The sequence below is a fragment of the Ovis aries genome, chromosome 3, assembly GCF_016772045.2.
Source record: "Ovis aries strain OAR_USU_Benz2616 breed Rambouillet chromosome 3, ARS-UI_Ramb_v3.0, whole genome shotgun sequence".
Classification (NCBI taxonomy): Eukaryota; Metazoa; Chordata; class Mammalia; order Artiodactyla; family Bovidae; genus Ovis; species Ovis aries.
Window position 1 is genome coordinate 12,031,199 of NC_056056.1, and position 16,171 is coordinate 12,047,369.

General features: G+C 39.4%; 1 protein-coding gene and 1 non-coding gene across 11 annotated transcripts in view; both read left to right on the forward strand.

The window, feature by feature from the left end:
• Positions 1–16,171, forward strand: part of DENND1A (DENN domain containing 1A) — a 536,262-nt gene that overhangs the window by 194,761 nt on the left and 325,330 nt on the right. The gene's annotated exons all lie outside the window — the stretch shown is intronic.
• Positions 10,819–10,890, forward strand: TRNAS-GGA (transfer RNA serine (anticodon GGA)). Its single transcript has one exon. It is a non-coding gene; the product is annotated as a tRNA-Ser (tRNA).

Here is a 16,171-nt window from a genome sequence, read left to right on the forward strand (position 1 = left end):
TTCCTTCTCCAGGGGATCTTCCCAACCCAGGGCTCGAACCCAAGTCTCCCACTTTGTAGACAGACGCTTTACCGTCTGAGCCACCAGGGAAGTAAACTAGATTCAAATTCTGACTTATTAGCCATGTGACAAATCAAGTCACTTAAGTTTTTCTAATTCTCATTTCCCACATCTATAACATAATGAGACCTACTTTGTAAAGTTGTTAACCTATAGGTTAAAATGTTATATGAAACACCTGATAGATGTTAAAACCAATTGTTTTTCAGAAAGGAATTTATTATTTTCATCATATATTTCTCTCCTGCTCTCTGTCAAAGGGAGTCGTAGAAAAGGTCTCAAATACTTTGCTGACTCTAAGACTTGCCCTGCTCAATCAGGGAATTTAGTCACTCTGAAGATCAGCTAAGAGTTATCTAAATATCCCAAACTAAATAGAAAATCTTTGCTTATTTATTTGTTTAGTCTTTCAGTTGTGTCCAACTCATTGCAACCCCATGTAGCCCTCCAGGCTCCTCTGTCCATGGGATTTCCCAAGCAGAAATACTGGCACGGATTGCCATTTCCTTCTCCAGAGGATCTTCCTGACCAGGGATGAAACCTGCGTCTCCTGCACTGGCAGGTGGACTCTTTACCAGTGAGACACCAGGGAAGCCAGAAAATCTTTACTAGTCTATGGGCTATGGAAATGATGGTTGTTTTCTGTGCATATGCACTATACTAAGAGTCGATAAGATTGTTAGAAAATATATTTAGATAGTTAAATGACTGACAAAGTCAGATTCTATTTTTTCTTGCCTTTTGCCCATTAAGATGCTAGTAATCTCAGAACATTACATAGTACAGAGAATTACATGGAATTCTTTGAACTTGTGTTCAGTTCCCTTTCTCACAGGATTTCACTCCTGTAAGAGTGAAAGTGCTGTAAGTGCTCCTATTCTTAAGCATGCATAAATGTTGTTTTACAAGAAATAATTCTAAAGCTCTCCTGTATTTGAGCTGATGAATCCATTGGGTTTCATAACCTCTGTATTTATTATGTGAGTTTCAACCTTGGTGTTTTGTGTGAATAGCAAATTATATGAAGCACCCCCCACCCCCGCCCCTTTTTGTCTCCTACATACCAGGGGATTAAAAAATGTACTCTGAACAAGGTGGAGGGTGAGCAACTGTCATGTGTAGAAAGGGGGAGATTATTTGTCAGATATTATTTTGAGGGAATATTTTCCCCTAAGAGTTCATAAAGTGAGAGTATGTCATCTTTTCTTCTAAAGATTTCCCCCTAATGCTACCTCATTTTCTAAACTTTCATTAATAGCTCTTTGCAGCTGAAGCAAATATTTTAGATCTTTCTTGTACTCTCCTCCAGCTGGGAGTGTCTTTCACACATCAAAGGCAGATATGAACCTCTCATTAAAAGATAGTATGAGTTCATCATCTCAAAAGTGGGACCTAAAAATCTGAGATAACTTTCAGTTACAAGTCATATCTAAGCTGGACTGAGATTTTTCCATGGGCTACTACATTTCTTAATTTGTAACTCCCAGATGCTTTAAAGTCTGGCTTTCTCCCTTGGTTTTATTATATCAGAAGATTATCCTTATTCCAAGTAGGAACTTAGTTGTAGGGCTTAGGAAAGATAAATGCTTTAAAATTTGCATTCAATAAGAAAATAAGGATCCTGAAGCTTAGCAAGAAAACCCAAAGTTTGCTTATTTTCTCTCCCTTCTCTCCTACATGAATTTTGTGTTAGGCCTTCTTACACCCTTACTGCACTGCCTGTTCTAGTGTCTATAAGGGAATTATCTGAAACTTAAGTCAATTCTGAAAACTCTACAAATCCCTCTTTTCCTACCTATTGCTATTGAAAAGCAACACTGAAATCAGAGTGATTCAACACCTTTCTTGAGAGTATGGCAGACAACTGGTTAAAATCCTCAGATTTTATTTTTCAAAGCATTTCTAGATTAGGGTGAAGGCTGGAATGTTATGCTGTAGCTGAAAGACATACTAATATGTTTTTAGCTTTTTAAGTTTGTATATGTGCATAAGCATACATGTGAACATGTTACAACAAAATATTGCAGGTTTCATCATTTGAGTAATAACCACAGCAAACCAGTTTATGTCTTTTCCATAGTATTTATTTTCCTCACTTTGGTCAATTTCAAGCTCTGTGTTAGTATTTTTTAGCCAAAGGTGAAAGTTGTCCTCAGATAAATATTAGGATGGCCTGCCAGCCAAATCCTAGGCAACCTAGTGAATTGCACTCTTTGATAGTAGAAGGGTCTAGTTCAAGTTGCTCTGAATGTCATTTAACTATAAAACAATAGCCTTAACAAAAGTTGCTAGTGTCCTTCAAATGGTTTCTGTACCAGTAGCCAATTCTTTTGGCACTTTAGGATATGAGGTTTGTTCCATTAATAATTTGGAATGCAAGTTTTCAGAGCATTACAAAGCCCATGAATGGTGGGAGCAGTCACAAACAGAAAAGTATGTAGATAGATTGAAGATGCATGAAGTAAAAACTGAAAAGCAGGCAAACAAAAACATCGCCTCCCCAACCCCCAAAACACATACACAAGTGAGCGTAGACCCAGAAGGTGTTGACTCGGCAGTTTTTCATTCTTTACAGCTCTAGGGACAAGTTCAAATCGGGAAAAAATTGTTTTGTTCTCTTGTGCTCTGTTGAACCGGAAGGCACTGTTTGCTGTGATCTGGCCCGGGGGCCAGCACTGTGCAGCTTTGTGGTGATTGTCTCTCTTCGGGTTTTCACTTTGTAAAAGGAGAATCAGCGAACAGTGGTTTAGGGTCGCTAAGTTCTATTTAGTGACTGTTTGTGTGTAACAAGAAAACATAGATTAGTTTAAATATTTTAAATTTAATTTCATTGTAACTATTGATCCTAAATCCTTTTTAACAAATGCTGGTTGTGACTCCCCGGATAAATGTTAATCTGTTTAGCACTTTACATTCTGGATATTGTTCCTCTTATTTAAATTTCTCATTCTTCTAGGACGTTTTCTCAGCTTAAGGCCAGTAAACTTGTTATTTTACTAGTCTTTTAAATGGTCTTAAAAGAATTTTCTGAGATTATAAATTCCCAGAAGGATATTTATATTTTTGGTTACACAATAGCTTAGAATGTAAATGTCAAAACTTTAATAACAGTTACCAAATAACAGTCCACTTACTCACTTGGAATTCAGGTACATTTGTTTTAAAAGTATTGTTTTCAAAATATTTCCAGAGGATGGGAGTTGCTCACTATACGTATCAATCCACTGTTTGCTTCCTTTGAAGTGCTGCTAAGTCCCCTGAAGAAAAGTTTGGTATCTCTTTCTGGTACCTCCTGTTATCATACAATACTATTTTAAAGATCAAGGGATGCGCATGAAAGTCTTTGCTTCTGTTTTTTTTTTTTTTTTTTTTTCAAACAGCTAGATTTTCTTAGTAAATTTAATTCAAACTGCACAATTACATAGTGACTTAGTTCAATTCAAGGTTAAGTGTTTAAAATTTTAAATGTTTTCCCTGTTGATACCAACAGTAATTCTAAGTTAAGTAAGTGAAAGTTGCTCAGTCGTGTCCGACTCTTTGCGACCCCATGAATCGCAGCATGCCAGGCCTCCCTGTCCATCACCATCTCCTGGAGTTCACTCAGACTCACGTCCATCGAGTCAGTGATGCCATCCAGCCATCTCATCCTCTGTCGTCCCCTTCTCCTCCTGCCCGCAATCCCTCCCAGCATCAGAGTCTTTTCCAATGAGTCAACTCTTCGCATCAGGTGGCCAAAGTACTGGAGTTTCAGCTTCAGCATCATTCCTTCCAAAGAAATCCCAGGGTTGATCTCCTTCAGAATGGACTGGTTGGATCTCCTTGCAGTCCAAGGGACTCTCAAGAGTCTTCTCCAACACTACAGTTCAAAAGCATCAATTCTTCAGCGCTCAGCCTTCTTCACAGTCCAACTCTCACATCCATACATGACCACAGGAAAAACCATAGCCTTGACTAGATGGACGTTAGTTGGCAAAGTAATGTCTCTGCTTTTGAATATACTGTCTAGGTTGGTCAGAACTTTTCTTCCAAGGAGTAAGTGTCTTTTAATTTCATGGCTGCAGTCACCATCTGCAGTGATTTTGGAGCCCAAAAAATAAAGTCTGACACTGTTTCCACTGTTTTCCCATCTATTACAGTCCATGGAATTCTCCATGCCAGCATACCGGAGTGGGTAGCCTTTCCTTTCTCCAAGGGATCTTCCCAACCCAGAGATCTAACCCAGGTCTCCCTCATTGCAAGTGAATTCTTTACCAGCTGAACCACCAGGGAAGCCCAACAGTAATTCTGACTTAGTATAATAACAATTCTAACTCACACAGGATTAACTACTGTACTCCTTTAGCTTACCTCACTGACTTTAATGAAACTTAGTCTTAAAAATACCAGTAAGTTACACTGACACTCTATAACTTTAAGATCAATAGCCTTATAGCATTGGTAGTTAATTAAGACAGTCTTCATTGGCAGCAGTGTAGTATATAGAAAATAGTTTTAGGACGTGGTTTCAAGTTCTGTATATACTTCTGATAGGCCAGGTGACATTGGGCAAGATGTCTGACCTGTACCAACCTCATCTGTAAAATAAGACAGTTAGACTAGATAGCTGTCAATGTCGCTAGATAAGTTCATACTAGTTTTTAATATGATGTAGTCAGTATTTGAACTTATCTCATCTGACTCTAAAATTCATATTCCCCCCACTCTTATGTGCTGCCTCCATCACATACTTTCTGCTTATCTGACTTAGGTTCAGGAGACATTTATTGGTTATCTGTAGGTGCTGAGTATTCCACTATAGGCACTGGAGATGGAGTATAAGACATGCGCATTCCCCATCTTCACATGACCCAGGGTCTGAAGGCAGACATATAATTAAACAATCAGTTGTAATATTCAACCCTGCTAAGGAAAGCAGAGGCTATTAGATGCCTGTGTAAATGGTTAGTCATCTGTGTATCCTAAGCAGTTTTCTCTGAATAGTTGACTTTACCTGGTTTCACAGTGTAGTCTTATGCTGTGTGTGCTTGGTCGCTCGGTTGTGTCCTACCCTTTGTGACCCCATGGACTGTAGCCCGCCAGGCTCCTCTGTCCATGGGGATTCCCCAGGCAAGAATACTGGAGTGGGTTGCCATGCCCTCCTCCAGAGGATCTTCCCAACCCAGAGATCAAACCCTGGTCTCCTGCATGGCAGGCAGATTCTTTAACGTCTCAGTCACCAGGGGAAATCTTAAAGCAGTTCTGGTTTGGGGGTGAGTGTAACAGCTCATATTTATTAAATGCTTCAGTTTGCTGAGTGCTTTCCATGCATTCTCTTATTTAATCCTCAAAATAACCTTGCAGAGGGCACAATGGACCACATTACACAGACAAAACTGAGATTTGCAGAGATTAAGTTGCTTGCCTGAAGCAAAACAACTAAAAAGTGGCAGAATTCTTCTAATTCCAGAGGCTACATTCCTAAACAAATTTGATCAAGTAAGTGGACACATTAGAAAAGTTTAAATCTATTTTTTGTCAAACTTGAGATAGTATGACTTTTAATCCTATTTTGTCATTTTTAGTTTATTTAAAATTCACTTTTTGAAATGTGTGATTTTATGAGTTTTGACAAATGCAGGGTCAAAACATATCTACTACTGCAATCAAACTAGAGTTCTGTAAGTCCATAAGCAAATTCCCTTTGTAGTTAAACCCTTTCTGTTCCCAACACAAAGGCTTCCCAGGTGGCTCAGTGGTAAAGAATCCACTGCCAGTGCAGGAGATGCAGGATTTGTGGGCTCAGCCCCCTGGTCGGGAAGATCCCCTGGAGGAGAAAATGGCAACCCCTCTCCAGTATTCTTGCCTGGAAGATCCCATGGACAGAGGAGCCTGACAGGTTATAGTCCATGGGGTCACAGAGGATCGGATACAACTGAATGAATGAGCACACACATACATACCTGTTACCAGCCCTGGACAACGACTGATCTCTTCTTCATCCCTAAACTTTTGTCTTCTATAAAATGCCGGAAAATCTAATCATATGTTCTATATCTTTTGGAGACTGGCTGTTTCACATAGCAAAATGTCTTTAAGTTTCACTCATGTTGTGTGTGAAAACCACAATCACAGAAAGCTAACCAGATGATCACATGGATCACAGCCTTGTGTAACTCAAGGAAGCTATGAACCATGCTGTGCAGGGCCACATCTGAGACAGGTCATGGTGGAGAGTTCTGACAAAACGTTGTCCTCTGGAGAGGGAATGGCAAAGTACTTCAGTATTCTTGCCTGAAGAACCCCATGAACAGTATGAAAAGGCAAAAAGATATGACAATGGAAGATGAACCCCCAGGTTGGTAGGTGTCCAATATGCTACTGGGGAAGAGCAGAGAAATAGCTCCATAAAGAATTAAGAGGCTGGGCCAAAGTAGAAATGATGCTCGGTGCGGATGTATCTGGTGGTGAAAATAAGCTCAGATGCTGTAAAGAGCAGTATTGCATAGGAACCTGGACTGTTAGGTCCATGAATCAAGATAAATTGTACCTGGTCAAGGAGGAGATGGCAAGAGTGAACATCGACATTTTAGGGATCACAGAACTAAAATGGACTGGAATGTGTGAATTTAATTCAGATGGCCATTATATCTACTACTATGGGCAAGAATCCCTTAGAAGAAATGGAGTAGCCCTTGTAGTCAACAGAAGAATCCAAAACTTGGGTGCGGTCTCAAATATGAGAGAATGATCTTGGTTCATTTCCAAGGCAAACCATTCAGTATCAGTAATCCAAGTCTATGCCCCAACCACTAATGCCAAAGAAGCTGAAGTTACATGGTTCTATGCAGACCTACAGGACCTTCTAGAACTAACACCAAAAAAAGATGTCCTTTTCATCATAGGGGATTGAATACAAAAGTAGAAAGTCAAGAGATACCTGAAGCAACAGACAAGTTTGGCCTTGGAGTACAAAATGAAGCAGGGCAAAGGCTCACAAGAGTTTTGCCAAGAGAATGCACTGGTCATAGCAAACACCCTCTTCCAATAACACAAGAGATGACTCTGCATGTGGACATCTCCAGATGGCCAATACCAAAATCAAATTGATTATATTCTTTGCAGCTGAAAATGGAGAAGCTCTATACAGTCAGCAAAACAGGACCTGAAGCTGACTGGGTCAGATCATAAGCTCCTTACTGCAAAATTCGGAGCTTTTGCAATAAGGAGATTGCAAAATTGAAGAAAGTACAGAAAACCACTAGGCCATTGAGGTATGACCTGAATCAAATGCCTTATTATTATACAGTGGAGGTGATGAATAGATTCAAGAGATTAGATTTGGTATACAGAGTGCCTGAAGAACTATAGATGGAGGTTTGTAACATTGTACAGGAGGTGTGACTGAAACCATCCCTGAGAAAAAGAAATGCAAAGTGATTGTCTGAGGAGGCCTCACAAATAGCTGAGAAAAGAAGAGAAGCAAAAGGCAAAGGAGAAAGGGAAAGTTATACCCAACTTAATGCAGAGTTCCAAAAATAACAAGGAGAGAAAGAAAGCCTTTTAAAGTGAGCAATGCAAAGAAGCAGAGGAAAGCAATGGAAAGACTAGAGATCTCTTTAAGAAAATTGGAGATATCATGGGAACATTTCATGCAAAGATGGGCACAATAAAGGACAGAAACGGTGAGGACCTAACAGAATCGGAGAGGTTAAGAAGAGGTGGTAAGAATACACAGAAGAACTACACAAAAAAGATCTTAAGGAGCTGGATAACCATGATGGTATGGTCACTCACCTAGAGCCAGATATCCTGGAGTGTGAAGTCAAGTGGGCCTTAGGAAGCATTACTATGAACAAAGCTAATGCAGGTGATAGAATTCCAGCTGAGCTATTTCAAATCCTGAAAGATGATGCTGTTAAAGTCCTGCACTATGCCAGTGAATTTGGAAAACTCAGCAGTGGCCACACGACTGGAAAAGGTCAGTTTCCATTCCAATCCCAAAGAAAGGCAATGCCAAAGAATGTTCAAACTACTCTACAATTGCACTCATTTCACATGCTAGCAGGGTAATGTTCAAAATCCTTCGAGCTTGGCTTCAACAATATGTGAACTGAGAACTTCAGATGTACAAGCTGGATTTAGAAAAGGCAGAGGAACCAGAGATCAAATTGCCGACATCCTTTGGACCATAGATAAAGCAAGGGAATGTTGAAAAAAGATCTACTTCTGCTTCATTGACTACACTAAAGCCTCTGTGTGGATTGCTACAAACTGGAAGATTCTAAAAGAGATGGAAATACCAGACCACCTTACCTGCATCCTGAGAAACCTCAATGCAGGACAGGAAGCAACAGTTAGAACTGGACATGAAACAACGGACTGGTGCAGAATTGAGAAAGGAGTACATCAAGGATGAATATTGTCACCCAGCTTATTTAACTTACATGTAGAGTGAAAAATGAAGTCGCTCAGTCATGTCCAACTCTTTGTGACCCCATGGACTGTAGTCTACCAGGCTCCTCCGTCCATGGGATTTTCTAGGCAAGAGTACTGGAGTGGGTTGCCATTTCCTTTTCCAGGGAACCTTCCCAACCCAGGGATCAAACCCAGGTCTCCCACATTGTAGGCAAACACTTTACCATCTGAGCCACCAGGGAAGTTATGTACATGTAGAGTACATCATGTAAAATGCTGGGCTGGGTGACTCCTTAGAATCAAGATTGCTGGGAGAACTATCAACAATCTCAGATATGCAGATGGTACCACCCTAAGGGCAGAAAGTGAAGAGGAACTGAAGAGCCTCTTTGATGAGGGTAAAAGAGGCAAGTTTAAAAAGCTAGCTTGACTGGTACATATACACAATGGAGTATTACTCAGCCATTAAAAACAATACATTTGAATCAGTTCTAATGAGATGGATGAAACTGGAGCCTATTATACAGAGTGAAGTAAGCCAGAAAGAAAAACACCAATACAGTATACTAACACATATATATGGAATTTAGAAAGATGGTAACGATAACCCTGTATGCGAGACAGCAAAAGAGACACAGATGTATAGAACACTCTTTTGGACTCTGTAGGAGAGGGAGAAGGTGGGATGATTTGGGAGAATGGCATGGAAACATGTATAATATCATATATGAAATGAATTGCCAGTCCAGGTTCAATGCAGGATACAGGATGCTTGGGGTAGTTGCACTGGGATGACCCAGAGAGATGGTATGGGGAGGGAGGTGGGGGGGAGTTCAGGATGGGGAACACATGTACACCTATGGTGGATTCATGTTGATATATGGCAAAACCAATACAATATTGTAAAGTAATTAGCCTCCAATTAAAATAAATAAATTTATATATATATATATATATATATATATATATATAAAAAGCTAGCTTGAAACTCAACATTCAAAAAACAGACCATGGCATCTAGTCCCATCACTTCATGGCAAATAGATGGGGAAAAAGTGCAAACAGTGACAGACTTTATTTTCTTGGGCTCCAAAATCAGTGTGGATGGTGACTGCAACCATAAAATTAAAAGACACTTGCTCCTTGGAAGGAAAGCTATGACAAACCTAGACAGTGCATTAAAAAGCAGAGCCATCACTTTGCTGAAAAAGCTATAGTACAGTCAAAGCTATGGTTTTTCCAGTAGTCATGTATGGATGTGAGAGTGGGACCACAAAGAAGGCTGAGTGCTGAAGAATTGATGCTTTTGAATTGTGGTGCTGGAGAGGAAGCCTCTTGAGAGTCCCTTGGACAGCATGGAGATCAAACCAGTCAATCCTAAAGGAAATCATCCCTGAATATTCATTAGAAGTGTTGCAGGAAGAGGGACTCCTTCCAGGGCCCGAAACTGGGCTCTTGTCTAACACTCAGAAATGAATTGTCCAAGGAGACACTTGTGCTGACAAAGCAAGAGATTTTATTGGGAAAGGGCACCCAGGTGAAGAGCAGTAGGGTAAGGAAACCCAGGAGAACTGCTCTGCCTCGTGGCTCACAGTCTTGGGTTTTATGGTGATGGGATTAGTTTCCGGGTGGTCTTTGGCCAATCATTCTAATTCAGAGTCTTTCCTGGTGGCGCACGCATCGCTCAGCCAAGATGGATGCTAGCAAGAGGGATTCCAGGAAGTGGACGGACATGCAGTGTCTCCGTTAGACCTTTCCCGAACTCTTCTGGTTGGTGGTGGCTTATTAGTTCCATATTCCTTATCAGGATCTCCTGTCATAAAACAACTCATGCAAATGGTTACTATGGTGCCTGGCCAGGGTGAGCGGTTTTAATCAGTGTGCTTCCCCTAACAGAAGGACTGTTGCTGAAGCTGAAGCTCCAGTACTTTGGCAAGGACCCTGATGCTGGGAAAGACTGAGGGCAAGAGGAGAATAGGGCAATAGAGGAGGAGGTGGTTGGATGTCATAACTGATTCAATGGGCATGAATTGAGCACGCTCTAGGAAATAAGGACAGGGGAGCCTGCCGTGCTGTGGTTCATAGAGTTGCAAAGAGTTGGATACGACTTAATGACTGAACAACAACGTGTGTATCAGTGACTCATTCTTTTTATTGTAAAGTAGGTATTCAATTCTATTGTATGACTATAACCACAGTTTATTTATCCATTCACCACTGAAGGATGTTTGGGTTGTTTTTATGATGATGAGTAAAGTTATTGTAAATATTTGCATAAAAGTTTTTGTGTGAACACAAGTTTTTGTTTCTGTCAGGTAAAAACCTAGGAGTAGAATTGCTAGATCATATGCTGAGTGTAGGGCTTCCCTGGTGGCTGAGAGGTTAAAGCGTCTGCCTGGAATGTAGGAGACCCCGGTTCGATCCCTGGCTTGGGAAGATCCCTTGGAGAAGGAGATGGCAACCCACTCCAGTACTCTTGCCTGAAGAATCCCATGGAGGGAGGAGCCTGGTAGGCTACAGTCCACAGGGGTCGCAAAGAGTCAGACATGACTGAGCGACTTCACTTTCACTTTCATGCTGAGTATATATTCAGGTTTACCAGGAAACTGCCAAACTGCTTCGCAGAATGGCTATATCATTTGTTCATGTCTGCCAAAGAGGCGGACATGACTGAGTGACTGAACAACAACAACTAGCAATGTATGAGAGTTCCAGTTGCTTATCATCCTCACTATGTATTTGGTATTATCACTGTTTTTAAATTTTAGCTATTCTGTTAAATAGATGTTAGTGATATCCATTCTGGTTTTAATTGGCATTTCCCTAATGAGTGGTATATTTTAAGCATCTATTCATGTACTTATTTGCCATGTATGTATCATATTTTGTAAAGTATCTGTTCAAATCTTTTGCCCATTTAAAATGTTGATTTATTGTTCAATTTTAAGAGTTTTATAAGTATTCTTGATAAGAAATCTTTTGTCAGATATGTGAGTTGCAGACTTTTTTTTCTGACTTGTCTGTAGAAACTCACTTTTTTATGACTTTATGTAAATTTTTTAATTTTTATTAATTCTTCACATATCAGTCTTTTATGGATCAAGATTTAAATGTCATATGTAGGCACTGTTGCCTAACTTAAGACTACAAGATATTCTCCTATTTTTCTTTTTGAAAGTTTTATATTTTACATTTAGGTCTATGATCCATTTTGAGTTAGTTTTTTCTAGGTATAAGATTGAGGGTTTTTTTTTTTTTTTCTTTTTTCTTTTACATGCAAACATCTAGTTGTTCCTGGCAACATTTGTTGAAATTCCACCTTTTCACCATTGAAGTGCCTTTGTATCTTTGTCTAAAATTGACTGTTTTTGTGAGATCTCTTCCTGAACTCAATCCTATCTATGTGTCTGTCAATACCATACTATATTGATTATTATAGCTTTGTAGTAACTCAAAATCAGCATGAGTCTTCCAGCTGTGTTCTTTTCAAACTTGTATTTGCTATTCTAGTTCCTCTAGTTCTAGTTTTGCTCTTTTAGCTCCTTGGCTTTTGATATCTACAGAAAGTCCTAATGGGATTTAGATTAATATTGGGTTGAATATGTAAATCGTTTTCAGGAAAGTTAACATTTTAACAAAATTTTTAGTTCTTTTGATTCATGAACACCATACGTCTTTCTCTTCAGGATTTCTTTACTTTCTTTCTTCCATGTTTTGTAGTTTTCAGTGTAGCAGTCCCACAATATTTTATTAGATTTACACCTAAATGTTTCCCCCCGCCCCTTTTTTTGTTGTTGTTGTTGTTGTTGCTGCTAATGTAAATGATATAGTGAAAAAAATAAATAGTAATTTTTAATGAGTTTCACCCTAATTTATAGTCTTTGTTTTCTGATGGTATTTTCCTATCATTTAAGGTATGTAGCTAGTAAAAGATTGTTTCTTGATGTTTCTTCTTTGAGTCCTCATCTGCTTGTTATCTCTTAGCCCTTGTATCATTTTGCAATTATGATGTCAAAGAAGACAGCTTCAAAGGATATATCTGGGAGGATCTGAAAAAGAGGATCTCTATATAGGTGGATTAATTTTGAGACAGAATCCATGTTTCCTTCTTTAAGCAGATGTCATAGGTATTTTAGAATTCCTTTTGTTTTGCTTTGCATATGAGAATACAATTCACCTTCTTCTACTTCAGAAAATCCAGTTTAAGTAATGGATATTAACTTTTAGTTTGATAAAAATGAGGCTCTATAGTAGACACTAGAAAATGAGGACATTCCCTTGGCTTTTATTCTGACAACTAAATAGTTTCAGGGAAGAAAGAGCAACTGTTAGTTTCACTATATTCCCTTCAGTGGTTCTGTACCATCTTCTGCTCATGTGTTATTGTTGTGTATTATAAATGCTTGGAGTGCAGCCAGGTAGAGAAAGACGGTATCATGGTTGGTACTTTTAACATCCATTATCCCCCTTAATTCTTGTGATGACTGTGTAAATTACAGATGACAACACTGAGCTTCAGAGTAACGGTGATCTGACCAGAGTTCAGTGACTGCTCAGAGGGCATGTCTTGAACACAGGCCCTTGGCCTCCAGAGTCCTTGGTCTTCCCCACTCTGTTATCCAAAAGGGTCTTCTCCAACTTTATTACCTCACTGGACTAACTTTTTGAATGCTGGGAATCCTTTGAAAATATGCTAAAAGCTCCAGAAACTGTCTTCAAAAAAAAGTTTCTGGATGTCCTTATAAAGTTTGATAGGTTTTCACACAACCCCTCTATGGTCTCTAGAGCCCAGGTTAAAAATCCATATACAAAACCTCTTCTTTATGCACTAATTTCCCCCCCAGTTATCAGAACCATCCAGGACTGTACCCTCTCCTATGACACTTGTAGTCTATGAACACTATCTATCTTGGGTGCTTGTGTGTGGTTGTTGTTGTTGTTTAGTTACTAAGTCATGTTAGACTCTTTGACCCCATGGACTGTAGACTGCCATGCTCCTCTGTCCTTGGGATTTCCCAGGCGAGAATACTGGAGTGGGTTGCCATTTCCTTCTTCAGGGCATCTTCCTGACCCAGGGATCAAACCCACATCTCCTGCATTGGCAGGTGGATTCTTTACCACTGAGCCACCAGGGAAGTCTGCTTGCTTGTGGGCAACCGGTATAAAGCCTGGGGCTCTTCCTTCTATTGCTCTTCATTCATTCTTTTCATCCTTTCATGCTGGATACTGGGGATTCAGCTATGAATAAAGCCGTATCCCTGTCCTCGAGGGCTTCATGGTCCACTGCGTTTCGGAAATAGCCATGCTTGCAATGGCTAAAGTTTGTTCAGATGCTTTGGAGAAGTGGCATGGAGTAGTGAAAGAATCTGGATTCATAGTCAGACTTAGAGTAAATCTTAGACAAATTATTACTGAATTATCCTAGGCTTTTGTGTAAAGGGAATAATGATATTAACACTTGTCTTACATCATGTACTTCCTTACATCTAAATGAGAGTTTTTCTTGGTAAAATGACTTTTTCCAGAAATTTAATACACATAAAGACTTCAGAAGAATGCCTGTTGAAATCTATGCCTTTAAAAAGTTTAGTCGTTATTAGCAATTAAAACATCTTATTTAAACAAATATTTGAGAGTGAGTCAGTACTTTGAGTTGGGAGCTGTTAATGGAGATAGACACATAAAGAAATGTCATAGTCAACCCAAACTTTTAAAAATTTGAGGTCTATTAAAAACATCCAGCAAGATTTTACTGAAAATGGGTTTAAATAGTGAGTAGAAATTATATTTGGCCATGCAATTTTTCTTCCTTGCTAAAAGCTATGCTTGTTTTTCTTTTGTTGTTTGCTATTTACTTTTTAGAATCTAGTTTATAAGCAACCACCACTTAGGTATTTATTTCCTCAGGAAGAAAACTGCCTCGGGATTTCCATGGCATAATTTGTGACAGGATTAAGTTATGCCACCTTTGAAGTCAGTCACAGCCTGAAAGCACAAGAAGTTGTTTACAAAGGAGCCCATCGATTCTCCCTCTTTCTCTGGAAGCATCGGAGCAGTGAGACTCGCACAGTCTGTTTGGCACAGTGGCTGCTCTCAGCTGGCCTGGGGCCCTCCTGCTGCTGGGCAGAGAGAGGATGTGCCAGAGTTCTGCTCATAGCTGAGCAGAGCCCGCCTGCAGGTCTGCTTGTGGTTAACTGGGGCTTGCAACTGTGTTCCACAGCCTCTGGTTTCGTTGCAATATCTTTTTCTTAATATTTTCCATCTGGCCAACAATGACCCTTAAAGACAGACACTAACCAGGGTTTGAATTATGAGGAGTATTGCTAAAATGCTTCCAAATCACACTCTAGAACCTGTAGTCATGGGCAGCTGTCTTTGCATACTGGAGAAAAGGAAATTTTTCTCAAGTTGGTTTGCAAAGCATTCAGTCACATCAAAGACCTGAGCCATTCAGCTTTTAAGTGTCTTAAAAGGCTTTGTAAATGATGTCTCTGAATGTCGCTGAAGTTTAGTGTTTAACTCACAATCATGCTACCAATATTGCAACTTTTTGAATAAAAATATAATGAGGGTTGTGAGAGAGTTTTATATTCAACTTCTAAATTTTTAGCCATATCAAACTCTAACAATTACTGAGGTTTGAGGCATACTTAATTGGTATCATTGCTCTCTGAATGGCATTACAGTTGCAGCGATGTTTTATTGTAAACTTAGAACTCATTGAAATGGAGATTTCAAAAATGACTAAAAGTTGGTTTTGAATTTCTCTTTCCTAAGAATCTTCCTGTAGATGGATTTGCTAATGGTTTTTGAACCAGATTGAAATGGTATACAATAAAGCCAATTTCATGTTCTTGAGTCATTAGAAACCAATTTAGAATATTAGTCAAAATTAGAATGCAAGCTCAGATTTTGACTATTTTGTATCAGCTATGAAAGCATTGGGAGATAATTTACATTTTTCCAGCTTGATTCTTATAGGAATTGCTTACTATCTTTAGTATTTTTGTTCTTAGAATATCCTTTAGACTATGAGAAGTAAGTTGCTCCTTTTATAAAGAACAGGCCTGTGCTCAGAGAGGTTATGGTCTAGCCTCAGTGGCACAGCCTTGAAGAAAAGGCTAGGGAGGCCTGGCCAGGCATTTTGATGCTCAGACCTCAAGTCCATGCTGCCACCTCCTGTCTGCATCCTAGTTTTCATTTTAAGTCAACCAGGCTTTTCTTCTCAAGTGTGCTCATTGGATATTTTTGCAATTTTATGGTCCTCTGCTTTTCTTCCCATTCTCTCTTCTTCTCACTTCAGGTGGTGAACTCTCAGTGCCAAAGTTGAGGACAGATTTGGCCTGGAGCCAGCACTGAGAATGCAGTGTTTCAGTACTGCTAAAGAATGAAATTCGTACTAAAGTTTCATTATGAAAGTTTAGGTATGTGTGAATTTAGAAGTTGATTAGATGTTCCACATGTGTGATCTCTGGGATCCTCCCTCTTCTGAGGAGTGGTGCATGTTTTATATAGTGGCTCTCAATTTCCAACTCTGGGGTAAGGATGAGAAATGCAGGTTAATTGGAGCATCTCAACTGACTTGAAAGATGGGAGTAAGCACTAATTGCTAAGACTACAAAGGCTGAACTAGTGAGCTAGTTCAAGGAAGGAAGAGAAATGAAAGAAGGAAGAGAAATGAAAGAAGGAAGGAAAATTTGGAATTTTCTTTTCTTTT